The sequence below is a fragment of the Sinohyriopsis cumingii genome, chromosome 9 (genome assembly GCF_028554795.1).
Source record: "Sinohyriopsis cumingii isolate HCF-2022 chromosome 9, ASM2855479v2, whole genome shotgun sequence".
NCBI classification, from domain to species: Eukaryota; Metazoa; Mollusca; class Bivalvia; order Unionida; family Unionidae; genus Sinohyriopsis; species Sinohyriopsis cumingii.
The window spans coordinates 119,847,149-119,863,039 of NC_142969.1; the positions used below are offsets into that span (position 1 = coordinate 119,847,149).

The 15,891-nt window shown below is 34.8% G+C and overlaps 1 protein-coding gene across 4 annotated transcripts in view; it reads right to left on the reverse strand.

Moving 5' to 3' along the window:
- The window catches only part of LOC149792586 (uncharacterized), a 74,611-nt gene that overhangs the window by 50,364 nt on the left and 8,356 nt on the right, over window positions 1–15,891 (reverse strand). Inside the window, exon 1 of one of the 4 annotated variants that reach the window (XM_089971213.1) lies at window positions 10,633–10,843. The exons of 1 other annotated variant lie outside the window; for it this stretch is intronic. The gene's annotated coding sequence lies outside the window, so the exon portion shown is untranslated. Of the gene's footprint in view, window positions 1–6,324; window positions 6,461–10,623; window positions 10,844–15,891 lie in introns of those variants that run through there. 2 more of the 4 variants (XM_089971214.1, XM_089971215.1) reach the window with 2 other exon arrangements.

A 15,891-nucleotide genomic window follows, 5' to 3' on the forward strand; every position in this document is an offset into this window, starting at 1 on the left:
AACCTCAATTTGTAAACGTTTTATATGGGTTTGTCATCAATCATAGAATAAATACAATACTTTCATCCCAATAAAGCTTTTTTAAATACTAATCGAATCTCTTTAAATGACCACCTTTTTAAAACAGCTGAAATGTTGGATACTAACCAACAGTGGTTAGTTTAGGTACATTTCTATGTATTGTAAATAGCTCTTGTAGAAAATATTGAAGCAAACGATCTCCAAATTATCACATCCTTGAGCTAGGACCGTAAGAATGCTATCTTCCCACTCACACTCCACCCCCCACTCCCACTTGTTTCCATCAAAAATCTCGTGTGCTCACCACAATTACATTTACAAGAAAACAGATTAAATATGAAACGTTAATACTCGAAGTAAAAGGTACAAGTGCAAATATCGTCTAGATTTGATAGGAATTGTTTGCATGAATGAATACACTGCGTGATGTAAATGTCAGCTCAATCAACCATTACATCACTGCAAGGTAAATGTACACAGGCACAGTGCAAATTTCTTGATCAACTTGTTCAACACTGGATCACTTTCAATCAGGTGCAAATAATGACTTACACATTAATGAAAGCGTCAGAAATACAAGATGACAAGAAGAAAATCTTATGAAATTAGTACGTCACATTTCTTAAAATGAACCTCTTTAGCCACTGACCATTTAATTTTAGAGTTGGGATAACTGGGATATTATTTCGAGCCAACATATTTTCTTTTTCTTTTACTATTAAGATTATTTTTTTTCCCCCAACAAACATAATGAGTAAAATAGGCTAGTTGGTCAGTCCCTTAGAAAAATTAAATAAAATTAAATATTTAAGTGAAACATTAACATTCAAGAGATATGTGCCAGGTATATCGCAGTTTCTTCTTATTCAATTGTAATCCACACGCAGAATATGAGGGGTGAAGGAGTAAACTTTTAAAGGAATTTTTAATCCCAGTTTAAAATCAGTGCCGGATTAAACCCAGCGGAGGACCTCAGGCAGGCAAAATCTTGCCCCCCCCCCCCCCCGCAAATTATCTCCTAATACGTTCTTAATTTTACCAACCAACATTTTTAATAAACCTACTTTTTTTTATTACACAAAACAAATATTAACAATCATTAATGTTATTAAACAAACTAACATTTTATGTTATTAAACAAAAATTATTAAATATTATTAAACAATATTACACGATATTATTAATTTTCTTTCAAGAGCAAATCAATATTATTTTGATCCGTTGTCGCGGGGCCCCTAACAGGCGTGGAGCCCATAGGCCGGTGCCTACTCTGCCTATTTGGTAATCCGGCACTGTTTAAAATATCCTTGTACAGTTTGGGACTCCAGTATTATAGGATGATCTTCAAAATTAAGCATTCAAATGCGAGCAGCCATATTTACTTCAATCAATTATGCAATGTTTCCCTTGTATCGAATAAGTTTTACTGTTAACATACAATCGAGGCATAATTTTGGCTCGCAGAAATTGCCAGAGGTGTTCTTAATGTTGGTTAAGGTAACTTTAACGCTTATTACACATTCGAAACACATTGGTTACTTCCACAAGACACAACTATGCATCAGCGTAGAAGTTTGCAATATTTTCTTCTTCTCATTTCTTATGTAAACCGGTTTCTTAGATTTCAATACAAGTTACACTAATGTTTTGGTAAAGCTTTCTTAAAACATAATTTAAAAATCAATTTGAGATATTATTTTATTTATGCAAAGACAGAACTATTCTTGATGATATTTCAAATCCTACTTTTACTGAATTTGTTTTTCAGATTTGTCTCATAAACAGTATAGTAACCCAATTACTGCAAATACATTTCACAGTGACCTCACACCACCACTAACTCCCTGTCCGGGATTATCTTTAGAAAAACAGTTTATACGTTGCATATATTTGCATAATTAGTTATATATAGGAATTTCCAACTATAATCACTTGTCAAGAAACGTTACCTGGAGTTCAAAAATAATTTCCATAATCCGCAATATGCATTAAATACTGGAACTATTTTTGCTTCCAGTACAAGATGTACTTATAATGTTATCCAGTTCACTCAACATACAGTTGGTAACGATTAGCAACGGAAGCTAAACTTTTACACCGGAAGATAATGTTCTTTGTTGTGCATCTCACACCTGTCACAAAATTATTGTTGGTATCGATTTAGTTTTAGCAACAATCCAATGTCCCATTGGAAAGGTAATTAAATGTCTGCAGGGGCTAAATCAATTGCTACTAATGCATCATCCATCGTTAAGTAAGTTCAGCAACGGCATCTATCTCATAGGAGAATATAATCAGTCAGTGGAGCATTACCTTAACGTCTGTCTAACCAAGTCCATATGTGCAAGTGAATGGTACAATGTGTGAAATTAGTTAACAAGCAAAAAAAAATTAAAAACAAATAAAAAAAATAATCCACGTAACCAACATATCCATACACAGAAAATGTACGGTAAATGCACGGTAGTTAACTTATACTCAACTATACATAGTCTTGTTAAATATCAGAGAGAAAAAATGAGGGCATTCTAAAATTTAAAAAAAAATGTAGTTATCCAGTTTAATAACAGACATTAGATACGTTTTGCATTAACCCATTCATGAGATTTTTCAATATGGTAATTACCCGTATTGTCATTTTTAAAACACTGTAATGAAGTGAATAGCATGACCCTTTCTCTGCAGCGTATTCATTTGTTTTGCTCACGATTTCAAATAATCATTGTGCACCCTTTCCTGTCAGCGCATTATGTGATAGCAGATCAGAATCTTTATTCTATTCTCAGTTGGATGCTCATTTATACACAAATAACTTCTTAATGTAATAGCTCAGATTCACTAATTAATAGTCCTGTGAAAAAATGCGAGAATTTGCGAAAATTAAATAAATTTCTCAAACAGTTTTAATAAGAATAAAAGTTTAGTATTGTTATGTATTGTGTGTTCGTTTCTCTGTATGATTATATGTTATGTATATCTATATTGTATGATCAACTGTGGTCAGTGCCTGAGTTTAGGGCCTACCTGACTAATGTCTTGTTATTTTGCGAGTAACATATTACATAGCTAAAATTTCTCTGTGATTTTAGAGTATATATTAAGATCATTATTAACTGGAGGTAAACCTGTTTACAGATGTTGAGCTGAAGGTCTTTTTTTGTGGTTGAAATTAGGAATGTTCTAGAAGCAAGTTGTTTACAAATTTGATTAGGAAATGTCCCTCACAAGGCCCTATTATTGTGTGTGTAGACCGCTCCGGTGGCCTAGTGGTTAGAGTGTCCGCCTCGGATGCGGGATGTCGCGGGTTTGAACCCCGACCGAGTCATACCAAAAACTTATAAAAATGGCACTAACAGCTGCCTCGCTAGGTGTTCAGCATTAAGAGTTAGTGTTAAGACTGGTCGGCCTGATATCAGTATAATGTGACTGGGTGGAACATGATGCTAAATGTATGTGGCATGATGCCCAGTGCTAGACATCACGATAAACTGCCCCACCGCAGACATCGTAGCGATATGACTGAAAAAATATTAAAGCTACGTTACAAAAAAATCTAATCCAATCCAAGCCTGTATTGTGTCTTATCTTTTTTTATATATATAAATGCTGTCTACTTCAAAATTATTAATTCCTATCTTAACATCCAAAGTGGAATCGGTCTTATTGTTGGGTTCAGTCTTAATTTGAGAAGTTTTATTTATTTACATTATTCACTGTAATTACAAAGTTCTCTTTGACTTTCGGTATAAATTGCTATTTGGAGGGGCCCCCTGTGGCCGAGCGGTCTAAAGCGTTCACCGTTACGGATCGTTGCCATCTCACATCTGTCTGCGTGGTTCGAGTCTCAGGTTCGGCCAATGTGGGTATGTAAAATAGCTTGCCAGTAGCTTCTCGTGGGTGGGTGGTTCTTTCTGGGGTTTTCCCGGGTTCTTCCTATACTATTTATACTGGCCGCCATGTACAGACTATCTTGCGCTGAAAACTGACGTTAACCGTACAACAACAACTATTTTGGAAATTATTGTGAATTCATTCAAGGACATCTTGGAATATTTCATTGTGATATCTCGTTACTGTTGACACATTAGTAGATTCGAGGCTACTTGTACATCTGTGCTTTTGGACTTTTGATAGAACTTTTAGGACTGTTTGGGATTTAATTCGTAATACAGTACGTTCTTGTTAAATTTTCAATTTTCATTGTATGGAAATACATTATTTGCTGAATTTTATCAAACTTGTTGGTTTTCGTTCTTTTCTGTGACTTAGTTTAAGACCCTAGATTCGTAACAATAGTCATATAAATATAGTTCTAAAGCGATATTTGTGTGTCCTTTCTACTGTGTCTATCTCAGTATTGTAAAATGAACCGTAAGCAATATATTGTACAATTTCCATCAAAAGGAACTAATTCAGTCAAACAAAGAATCAAAATGTGTCTTTAGTTGCCATAATTTCCTACTGTATTAATTATAAACAATAATTATACCATGATGTGACCATAATATATTAAATTCTTTACTTCCCTGAGTGAACATCATCTACTAAACAACAATACTACAATGCGGTGACCGCACCGGTGGCCTAGTGGTTAGAGCGTTTGCCTAGGATGCGGAAGGTCGAGGGCTCGAACCCTGATCGAGTCATACCAAAAACTTAAAAAAATGGAACTACCAGCTGCCTCATTAGGCGCTCAGCATTAATAGGTTAGTGTTAGGACTAGTCGGCCTGGTGTCAGGATAATGTGACTGGGTAGGACATCATGCTACATGCCTGCAGCATGATGCCCCAGTGCTAGATATCACTATAAACTGTCGCACTGCAGACATCGTAGCGATATGACTTAATTTTTTTTAAAAGCTACGTTAAAAATCCAAATCACACACACACACACACACACACACACGTGTGGTGACCATTACATATAAAACGATAATACTACCTTGGGGCCCCTGGATCAAAAGTGCTCACCTTTACCGATCAATGCCATCTCATCCCTTTCAACGTGGGTTCGAGCCTCGGGCTTGGCCAATGTAGGTATGTGAGAAAGCTTGACAGCAGCTTCACATGGATCGGAATTTCTTTCCGGTTTTTTCACGAGTTCTTTCTCGACCAATTATACTGGTCGTTATGTATAGCCTATTGTGTGCTGAAAAATGGCGGTAAAACCACCCCTGAGGCGACCATCATATATAAAGCATAAATATTACCCTGAGGTGACATTCACATATAAAGCAATAATAGTACCCTGAGGTGAAATTCACATATAAAACAATAATAGTACCATGGGGTGGCATTCACATACAAAGCAATACTAGTACCCTGGGGTGACATTCACATATAAAGCAATAATAGTACCCTGGGGTGACATTCACATAGAAAGCAATAATAGTACCATGGGGTGAAATTCACATATAAAGCAATAATAGTACCATGGGGTGAAATTCACATATAAAGTAATAATAGTACCCTGGGGTGAGATTCACATATAAAGCAATAATAGTACCTAGAGGTGACCATCATATTCACCACACAAACTGAAATAAGTGCAGTCTCATAGTGCTACAAGCACTGAACAAATATAGATAGTACCAGTTTAGTATAAAATGACGGGTTAAGTTTATCAAAGGTTAATATTTTGCTAAGTAAAGATTATGCGTTGGGGATGTGCTAATATTCGTCAAGCGCAAGCCATAATTAGGAAAATGATGGTATTCTGAGTATCTGTCTCATCAATGATTCGAAGTGAGATAAATATGGTATACTGAGCATCTATCTCATCAATCACTCGAAGTGAGATAAATATGGTATACTGAATATCTATCTCATCAATGACCCAAAAGGAGATATATTTGGTATATTGCGTACCTCTCTCATCACTGACTCAGAGTGAGATAAACATGGTATATTATCTATCTCATCAATGACACCAAGTGAGATATATATGATACATTGTGCATCTATATTATCAATGACATATCGTTAAGATGTGCATTACGAATATGGTCCGTCACAACTGATGATCTCCCACATTATGGTCTTTCATGTGTTGTACTGTATTACACCGTGGAAAAAGTATATAATCTTTACTTTAAATTAGGCATACTAATAAATTCCTAGATTCTTACAACATAATCTTAATAATTTCAACCATTTTACATGGAAAACAGAAACAAAAACACCAACAAAAAAAACTATATATTGATCAGTCTTGTGGTATTTCATGGAAAATATCTTGTCAGCGTCAAAGTAAGTTATTTAGTGCAAACAAACATTTATGTTAAAACTCAGTAGCCAACTCACCTGGAAAGGTCCCAAGAAGCAATACTAGTTCCACTTTGCTAGTGTCCAATTGTTACTTATGAAATCTTACTGTATATACTACCCACTAGCAGACATACACGTTAGTTCTATCTAATTAACTAGTCAAACGACCTTATTGACCTAAATAACCCAGTACCTTTACAACTTCTAGTGTCTAGTTGGGAATAGAGTGAATATATAAATGAATGGGTATTGTACACAAATGTTACGCTCCATATGTGTACGCTTCAACGCCTCATATAGTGGCTTACAGTCCATAGTTGGTAAAACTAAGCATATAATGGGAGCAAGGGTAAAAATGCTAACGTTGGCTATCAGTACGTGTACCTGAAACTAAATACATTATGTAGAAAACGGTACATGACAAAAGACATATCTTTTCAAACCAAAAATATGAATAATTGCTTCTTTTCATTGCCTAAGCAGTATTTAAGTATGCCGCAAATATGTTGTTATGTACAGGTTAGAATGATTTACAATTTTCTTTCCAATGGTGGCTTGATTTCTTAAAAAAAGAGGGAATGGTGCCCTTTCCTAAAAGTGATTAATTATGTCTTATATTTCACTTAAAGATATTTAACTTTGACTGGAAAATTTCTGGGGTGAGTGTGGGGCCAACATCATCCTAAAACACCCCATAGTTTTGACACTGTTTCGTATTCCCTTTTTGCGACCAGTTTGCATGAATTAGAAAGAATGACTCTACTTTTGAGAGTAGTTTATTGCAAAATTATACATGACAATCTCCCATTTAGGGTTCATGTCATATTGTTGACAGACAAGTGATTTAAAACGACATTTAAAAGGTATTTTGTACGATTTACATGTGATGATAGAACAAATAAAGAGATAAGTGACGCGAAGTCAACACTTCGATGAACAACTGCTTAACAAAAATATAAAGATAAAATTAATGTTAATATGTTTGTTGTCTTTTTCGACGAACTCTCGCAATCTATGAAACCAAATGAACTCAATACTTTGTTTGGTCAGAAAGGTACAATTTTACTTCATATATGTTTTCGCTAGCCATACGAAACAGTCTTCGTGTAACTATTTATAATCTAATAAGATTGTGACCACATCAAATATGTGTGACTGTTTCGTGTGGTTAGTACATACAGAAGTCATGTAGTATTTCTAACCAATGAATGCGTCGATTCCCCATGGTCCCAGATAGTGGCAATGCCGGATCCAGTTTGCATGTATGTGGTTGGGTTTGTTTATTGGATGGGGTGATGTGACTCCTTGGGGGTGGTGTGGGAAAGTTAATTGGAGACACACTTGTTTCAAAACTGTAAATCGTCTTACTCACTCCTACATCTTTTTTTGTTGTTGCCTACTCAACCTTCAAGAATAAAACATTTTAATGGGGGTATTGAGGGTGGGCTGTTCTTGGTACTATACGAATTATACAACGACTGCCTGACATTGACACAGACATATATTTCTGTATACGAATAAAGATATGATACTACCTATGGATTATTTTAATATAAGTATCTAGGGACACTTCTGCGTGCCACATCTCATTGTCCCATCCATTTTACTGTCTTGTTTATATCTGAACGCAGTGCCACAAAATGTATAAATTACTGGTATATTCACCTGCTTGTAGCAACAAAAAAAAAACAAACTCAGAGACCGTAATAATTACTGTGCGTTAGATTCCTTTAAAACCATATTATCGAGTTAGCTAGGTTTTAATTTTTCAACAGTGGCTGGTCATCCAGTGTAATATGCAGTCACATTTAATAATCACAAATTTTGTACGATGAAATTAGGTTATAATAATCATGTACATTCTACATAACAATTTATATAGGACCAGGACATATTCCTTCTGGAAAATGATACACACACACACACACACACACACACACACACACACACATACATACATACATACATACATATGTGCATACTTGCATACATACTTCGTAATGCATTATATATATATATATATATATATATATATATATATATATATATATATATATATATATATATATATATATATATATATATATATATATATATATATAAGAGAAATTTATATAGGTATAGTTGTATGTATCACTATGTTTATAGGTTCTGCTATTTAATCTTGCAGAAACAGGTTTTCACAGTAATACACAGACTGGGGCGAAAATATTAGTATAAAAATGATTTAATGAAACATGATGTATACATACACACTTAGACACACTATTTGGTGGAAAATTATATATAGCTCTGAACTAGATTGGTTTTGAATGAAATCCTAATCAATGTGATTCATGTATTGACAGGTTGCAATGCTCATATTTGTTACAGATTGTATTTCAGACAAGACAGAGTATATAATGGCCATACAATACACATTTTATAGGTATAGTTCAATAGAGATGAACCGGAACTTTTATGTCATTATGTTTATTGGCTCGGAGGTAGTGGTTGACTGGACTGCATAGTATATTACTGCAGGTTGTTGAATATACTTGACAATATACATTATATAGGCAGTTTAGAGTTTCTGACATACAAATTGCACTTTTATGTAGAATGTCAGTATGTTTTTTGGCTCGGAGGTATTGGGTGACTAGAATGTATCGCATATTACTACCGAATATACTTAATTATGCATATTTATATAAGCAGTTCAGAGCTGCAAACATGCAACAGGATCTTTATGTACCTTATAATTATTGTATTTTCTAATAACAACAACATTAAATAATTATAGTTATTATGATGATGATAATCCAACATCAAAGACCTAGATCTTCCCTTGAATAACGTGGCTGCAGATTGGATTCTCTGATATTCCTGAGGATACAAATTCCTGTGTCCAACTTGACTGGACAAGAGAAACATCATTACTGAATTAGTAAACTTTTTTTAATTAGCCCGATTTTTCTACATAAAATTGAAGAAAAAATATTAAATTTTTTAAAATTAATGTACAATGATTATCAGGTTTGAACTTTAATATTGCAATTGTTTCATGTTCTCGTCAATATTCTCTACGTGGATAGATCGCAAGATGGGTCAGTCAAACAGTTTCAGCCCATAAAGTGATGACAGATTTGGTATAAGATTTTCATCGTTAAATGTGAAGGTTTGGGTCCTTGAGATACATGGTAAGCGTACAGATCACTCGCACATTTCACATCTGTCTGTACATGGTAAGCGTACAGATCACTCGCACATTTCACATCTGTCTGTACATGTAAGCTTACAGATCACTCGCACATTTCATATCTGTCTGTACATGGTAAGCTTACAGATCACTCGCACATTTCACATCTGTCTGTACATGGTAAGCGTACAGATCACTCGCACATTTCACATCTGACCGTGTGACTTCTCGGCTCGAACATCGCCCGTATGTGAGAAAGATTGCCAACACGAATAGCCAGCGGATCGTGTGCTGAACTACTGTGTTAAATCCCACAAAACCAAACCAAACTTACTTTTTGAGTTGTGCAATTAAGTTTAACATACTACAATTCAATAAACACTTAAAAGAGTGTTTTTGTTCAGCTGTTTGTTGTCAAATTATGCTATTTTACTTATTAGCAAGAAGAAGAAGAAGAAGAACTAAAATGAATACACCCTGTACAAACCTAAGTCTGGAAAAAAATATAAACAAAAAAACCCAGATGAATAATATCCCGTACAAAAACGGAATCTTTAAAATCATCAGTTAGAAAGTTAAAACGTAAACCTTGATTTAATTAGTTTCAAAAGAGAAATCTGAAAAACTTACCTGTTACATTTTTTAAATCAAGCGTCGTGTACATGTATGAATATTTTAAAACGTATTGTATAAATGTGCAAATATGTTAAAATGTATAAATGCATGACTATATTGAAATGATTTGTATACATGTGTGAATATGTTAAAATACAATGATTAGGTGTACGAATATGTTAAAATGCATTGCATAAATACTAGTGTACAATAATTCAATTGATTTTCCATTAAAATTAAAATTATTAGGATCCTTATATTCGGCACCATTTTCCTAAGTTGTCTTTTTGTCTTGGAAGAAGTAATGACACACTATCCCATACATTTAAATGTGAACAGGATTAATTGATCTATCTGCTATTAAACGAAACTATATAAAGGTCGCATAAAGAAAATACGTCACATATGCAATAATATGGATATAAAGGAAGTAGGTCACAAATGCAATAATATGGATATCAAGGAAATAGGTCACATATGCAATAATTTGGATGTAAGCATAGTAATTACATTTTGTAAAAGAAAAAGAAAAAAATGCTTACTGAACTTACCTTCTCCCGAATTCACAAGTGTTATAACATAAGCACACAGTATTCACAGATAATAAGTGACTACTCATTACACACAATGACTAATATACCTTCTGACCAATACCAATGTACGTTATTATACCTGTAGGTGGGAAAGATGGCAATGTTCTGTGCCCAAGTTAACAACGCCAAAGATAGTATTGCAATGCTGTCGCTCTGAGATAGCGCACAATAAATAAGATTACAACACACCAAGGATAACTGTTTGTGGCTTTCGTGGACTGCCGGTAGAAACAAGCTATTACCGCACAACTGCCTGCCACAGTGACATAACAATTTCGTTACTGAGTGACTAATGATCCCCAACGTAGCTCTACAGGGTTGTTCTTTTTCTTTTAAATTAAATATTTCGTTTATAAAGATCTGTCATTTCCTTTTTGTACAAAACGTAGTAGTGATTTATGAAATATGATTTAGACACTGCCTGAAGTTTTTAATGGATTCGCACGCCTTTGTATCTGAATGTCCCAGTATGCATTGAGGAAGTCATTCTGAACATGAAATTGATCTCCATCGGAGTATTCAAAAGAGGTTACTTCGATGATTACTGGATTACCTAGCAGTACCTTAGTACGTTCTTTTATATAATAACTGATAACTGCTGGATTACTTAATGGTACCTCAATGAGAACTTTTATGTAATTATTTTGATAACTACTGGATTAATTACAGGTACCTCAATGCATACTTTTATATAATTATTTTGATAACTACTGGATTACTTAGCGATACCTCAATGCGTACTTTAATATAAGGACTAAGGATTACTAAACTGTACCTCAGTGCCTACGTTTTATGTAATGATTTGTTTGGGAATCATTATTAAAACTTAGGGAAAATCATAAGCTTATCTTTATCTACAAACTATTACATGATGAAGCAATTAAGAAAGCATAATCGTTGACTTTAATATTAGTAACGATAAAATAAAAGACAACAGATTTTTAACCATCCAGTACCCAAAACAGTTTCATATGAAGTATTTCCTCTCCATTAGCAAAATCTGTAATAATTTGAATGCTGGATATCGTAATACCAGTTAGTTGTTGCTGTTTTTTTCCTAGTTTTAGACAGGAACAATCCAGAAAAAAATTATATTCAATCAAATAAACATATTTTCCTATGCAAATTGAAAACACTCGATAACATATTGTCAAATTAGAAAGGTTAAAAGTAATCATAACCCTGACGTTTCCAATGATGATTTGAGGAACTCTTAGAGAAAATGAATTTCACTATTTCTTTGAATGTGCTAATTACCTGCTAGTCAGAATGCATTATTTTTGAATAATATAAGAAAGGAGATCAGGATGACTTGCACTTGCAGAATTGCTACATCTGAGCTACGATGTGACCGTGTCTCCAAACGTCAGCTATTTGACCTCATACTCTTATGTACACTAGTTTCTCGTCACAACGAATTAATCTTATTCTTCTTTCCTTATGAGGCCCCGCCCCCCCCCCCCCCACATTTTATAGTTCGAAATTAGTGTTCGATATCTCATTTTGTCACAGCATTATTTTGTACCAGTATATTTCGCTATCTCCTATAATTTCATATGGCACGCAAAATCGTTCAAAATGGAGTAAGTGTAGGTTGAGCTGGAGTAATCTGAGTGTGGGAAGAAGTACTCATAGGGTGAGCTGGAGTAAATCGTTGGGTGAGCTGGAATAATCACATGGTTAGCTGGAGGGATCGTAGGGCGAGCTGGAGTAATCGTAGGGTGTGTCGGGCAAGCTGGAGTAATCGCACGGTGAGCTGGAGTAACCATAGGATTAGATGGAGAGATCGTAGGGGAACATCGAAAGGGTTTGCAGGAGGAGAGGACGAACAGTAGTAATCAATAAATAGTTGTGATGGTGAATTAATTTATGAAAATTATGAAAATTGCCTCCGCTGAACCCCGGTAAAATTCAGTGACTTTATTATTTCGTATAAATACAAGCAAAATCGCACAGGGGTGAATCAAACCTGTGGCTTTGTTGTTTTTGTTGTTGTTATAGAGTTTAACGCTATTTTTCAGCACAAGATAGGCTATACATGGCGGCTAGTATTAATGGTGGAGGAAGAACTCGGGAAAACCCCGGAAAGAACCACCGACCCACGAGAAACTATCGGCAAGCTTTCTCACATATCCACACTGGCCGAGCCCGAGACTCGAACACAACCAGACAGAGGTGAGATGGCATTGATCCGTGACGGAGAGCGCTTTAGACCACTCGGCCATTCGGGCCACTCGGGGCCCCCAAACCTGTGGCAAGCAGGAATGTTAAATTATATAATTTCAGGCAAAGTGTTGGTACCTTTCATATTTACTGGTTAAAATCGGTACAAAATCTGAGGCAGTCAGCCTATGCGAACAGGAGAGTTAGATATTATACTTGTCCCTGGGATTACTTTCATCAAGATAGATATAAGAAGACAAACCATGCTAGAAACATATTTATCTTATACATCATTCACTTCGAAATGAAAAAAGCGCGAGTATGTGGGAATTTTACATTAAGGATGTCATGGTCGGGTTCTATGGAAATTTATCATTACGTCTGAGTCTCTATGGCTTCAAGTAGTACATAGATGTTGATTTCTAGGTCATCCTTGCATTTTGATTATTAAAGCTTCAAAAGGGGTCTAGTAATAGCAGAGTGAGTTCAATCTTTGAAAAATATTGAAATGGCTTTGCTGCTACGCAGACATCAATTAAAAAGAAAAATATCTTATTGCTCTTCCCCATTTTAAATGAAATATTATTGAATAGAAAGGAGTAACCTATAATCTGCTATCTCTATAGTACAACTATTTTCATTCCAAATATTACTAAAGCTACCGTACACGTACCTATACGAGTTGATTACATTCCAAATACAATGCGTGATGTAAGGATTTAAAGTACTTCTATACTAATTCTTCACATTAAAAAGACAATGTGTGGTCTATTGATGTTCAAAATAGTCTACATTAGAAAACTGCGTATAACATCATCTCTACAACGAGAATACTGCTTCGCAACACATATCGTACAGAAGGTGCAACTAGAATATAGTATTTACCTGTATGGAAACAAACCTGAACCTAATTAGGTAGTCCAAAACATAGAAGTATAAGTAGCTTCATGACATTTTCCGACATAAGTTTGTACGGTGGTCAATTCTTGAAATTAAAAAATGTATAAGCTGAAAAGTGAAGGTACAAACTATATAAAAGTAACCTACCTGCGCTTTTTTGTAAACATATTTAATGCAGAAAAATGCACTGTACATAACCTTTTGTAAAAAGATTTTAATCTTTTTCGATTCTTGTAAATTATAATCTAACCTTATGAAACTATATGTTCCTTAAGTGTGATTTCTATTCATAAAGTTAGAACGATTTTCGGTTCTGAAGTAATGAGCTGTTGTCTTGCACCTATTGCTTGTTTATCATAAGATTGTCTTGGGATGTCTTCAATTAATCGGCTACATTGCGCTCTCAAAAGGCTTTAGAGCTTCTTTGGTTTGCTGAACAATATTTTGAAATGCAAAGTGTTAAGGTATTCTAATTGTTGTTTCGTATCTTCTATTTCGTCCAAGAGTTTATCTATATTTCTAAATGACTGTTTCAACTCATCATCGTACATTTCTCAAAAATGCGTGTATAATTAATTGGCAATGCTATGTTAGCTCATATAATTTCCTACAGTTAATTTTTTGAATTTCACTTTTAATGAATTTTCTTTATGTCTTTCCGCGACATAGGTCTGCTGTTCCACTTCTTGACTTTCCTAAAACATTTGGATGAGAAATGCAAAATGGTATTATATTTTTTTCTTTAAAAGAAGAACTGATGTTTCACAGCACCCTCTTTCAGGGTAAGCAGTTTTCCAATTGAATAATCCACCATTGCATTCCCGATTACAGCTAAGTATAGATCATGCCAGCTCTTTCCGGTTTGTCTACTTCAGTTTGCCCCATGATTACTCCAGCTATCCTATGATAAGTATCACTAGTTTACCTTTTCGAGCTCATCCTACGATTACTCAAGGTCACCAAACGATCTCTACAGCTCGTCCATTTTGAATCAATTGACCTACCATTTAATGGTGGATATGCCTTTGATGAAGTAATGGGTTATATACTCTTCACAGATGGATCATGAAAAATTGTGTAAGGTATTTGACAAGGAAAGGGGTTATAGTCTTCACAGAGAGATCATCAATCGTTGTTTATCGGGTCTTTAATGAAAAGTGGTTATAGAGTCTTCACAGAGAGATCATCAATCGTTGTTTATCGGGTCTTTAATGAAGAAAGTGGTTATAGAGTCTTCACAGAGAGATCATCAATCGTTGTTTATCGGGTCTTTAATGAAGAAAGTGGTTATAGAGTCTTCAGAGAGAGATCATCAATCGTTGTTTATCGGGTCTTTAATGAAGAAAGTGGTTATAGAGTCTTCACAGAGAGATCATCAATCGTTGTTTATCGGGTCTTTAATGAAGAAAGTGGTTATAGAGTCTTCACAGAGAGATCATCAATCATTGTTTATCCGGGTTTTGATGAGGAAAAGGGCTATAGAGTTTTAAAAGATGGAACACAAATCATTCTTTGTCGGGTCGTTGAAGAGGAAAGGGCTTATCTAGTCTTCACAGATGAAACACAAATCATTGTTTGTCGGATCTTTCAAGAGAAAAGAGTTTATCTAGTCTTCACAGATGGAACACAAATCATTCTTTGTCGGGTCTTTGAAGAGGAAAAGGCTTTTCTAGTCTTCACAGATGGAACACGAACCATTGACTTGTCGGATCTTTGATGAGGAAAGGGGTTATAGAGTTTTCCCAAATCATGAATCATTGTTTGTCGGGTCTTTGAAGAGGAAAGGGTTTATCTAGTCTTCACAGATGGAACACAAATCATTGTTTGTCGGGTTTTAAAGAGGAAAAGGTTTATCTAGTCTTCACAGATGGAACACGAACCATTGATTTGTCGGATCTTTGATGAGGAAAGGGGTTATAGAGTTTTCCCAAATCATGAATCATTGTTTGTCGGGTCTTTGAAGAGGAAAGGGTTTATCTAGTCTTCACAGATGGAACACAAATCATTGTTTTGTCGGATCTTTGATGGGATTAGAAGTTATATATTCTTTACAAATAGTTGATCAAAAATTGTCAGGTCTTTACATTTGCAGTTGTATCATCCACTGAATTATAAAAGAAATGGTATCCGAGGAAATATAGCGAATTGGCAGTA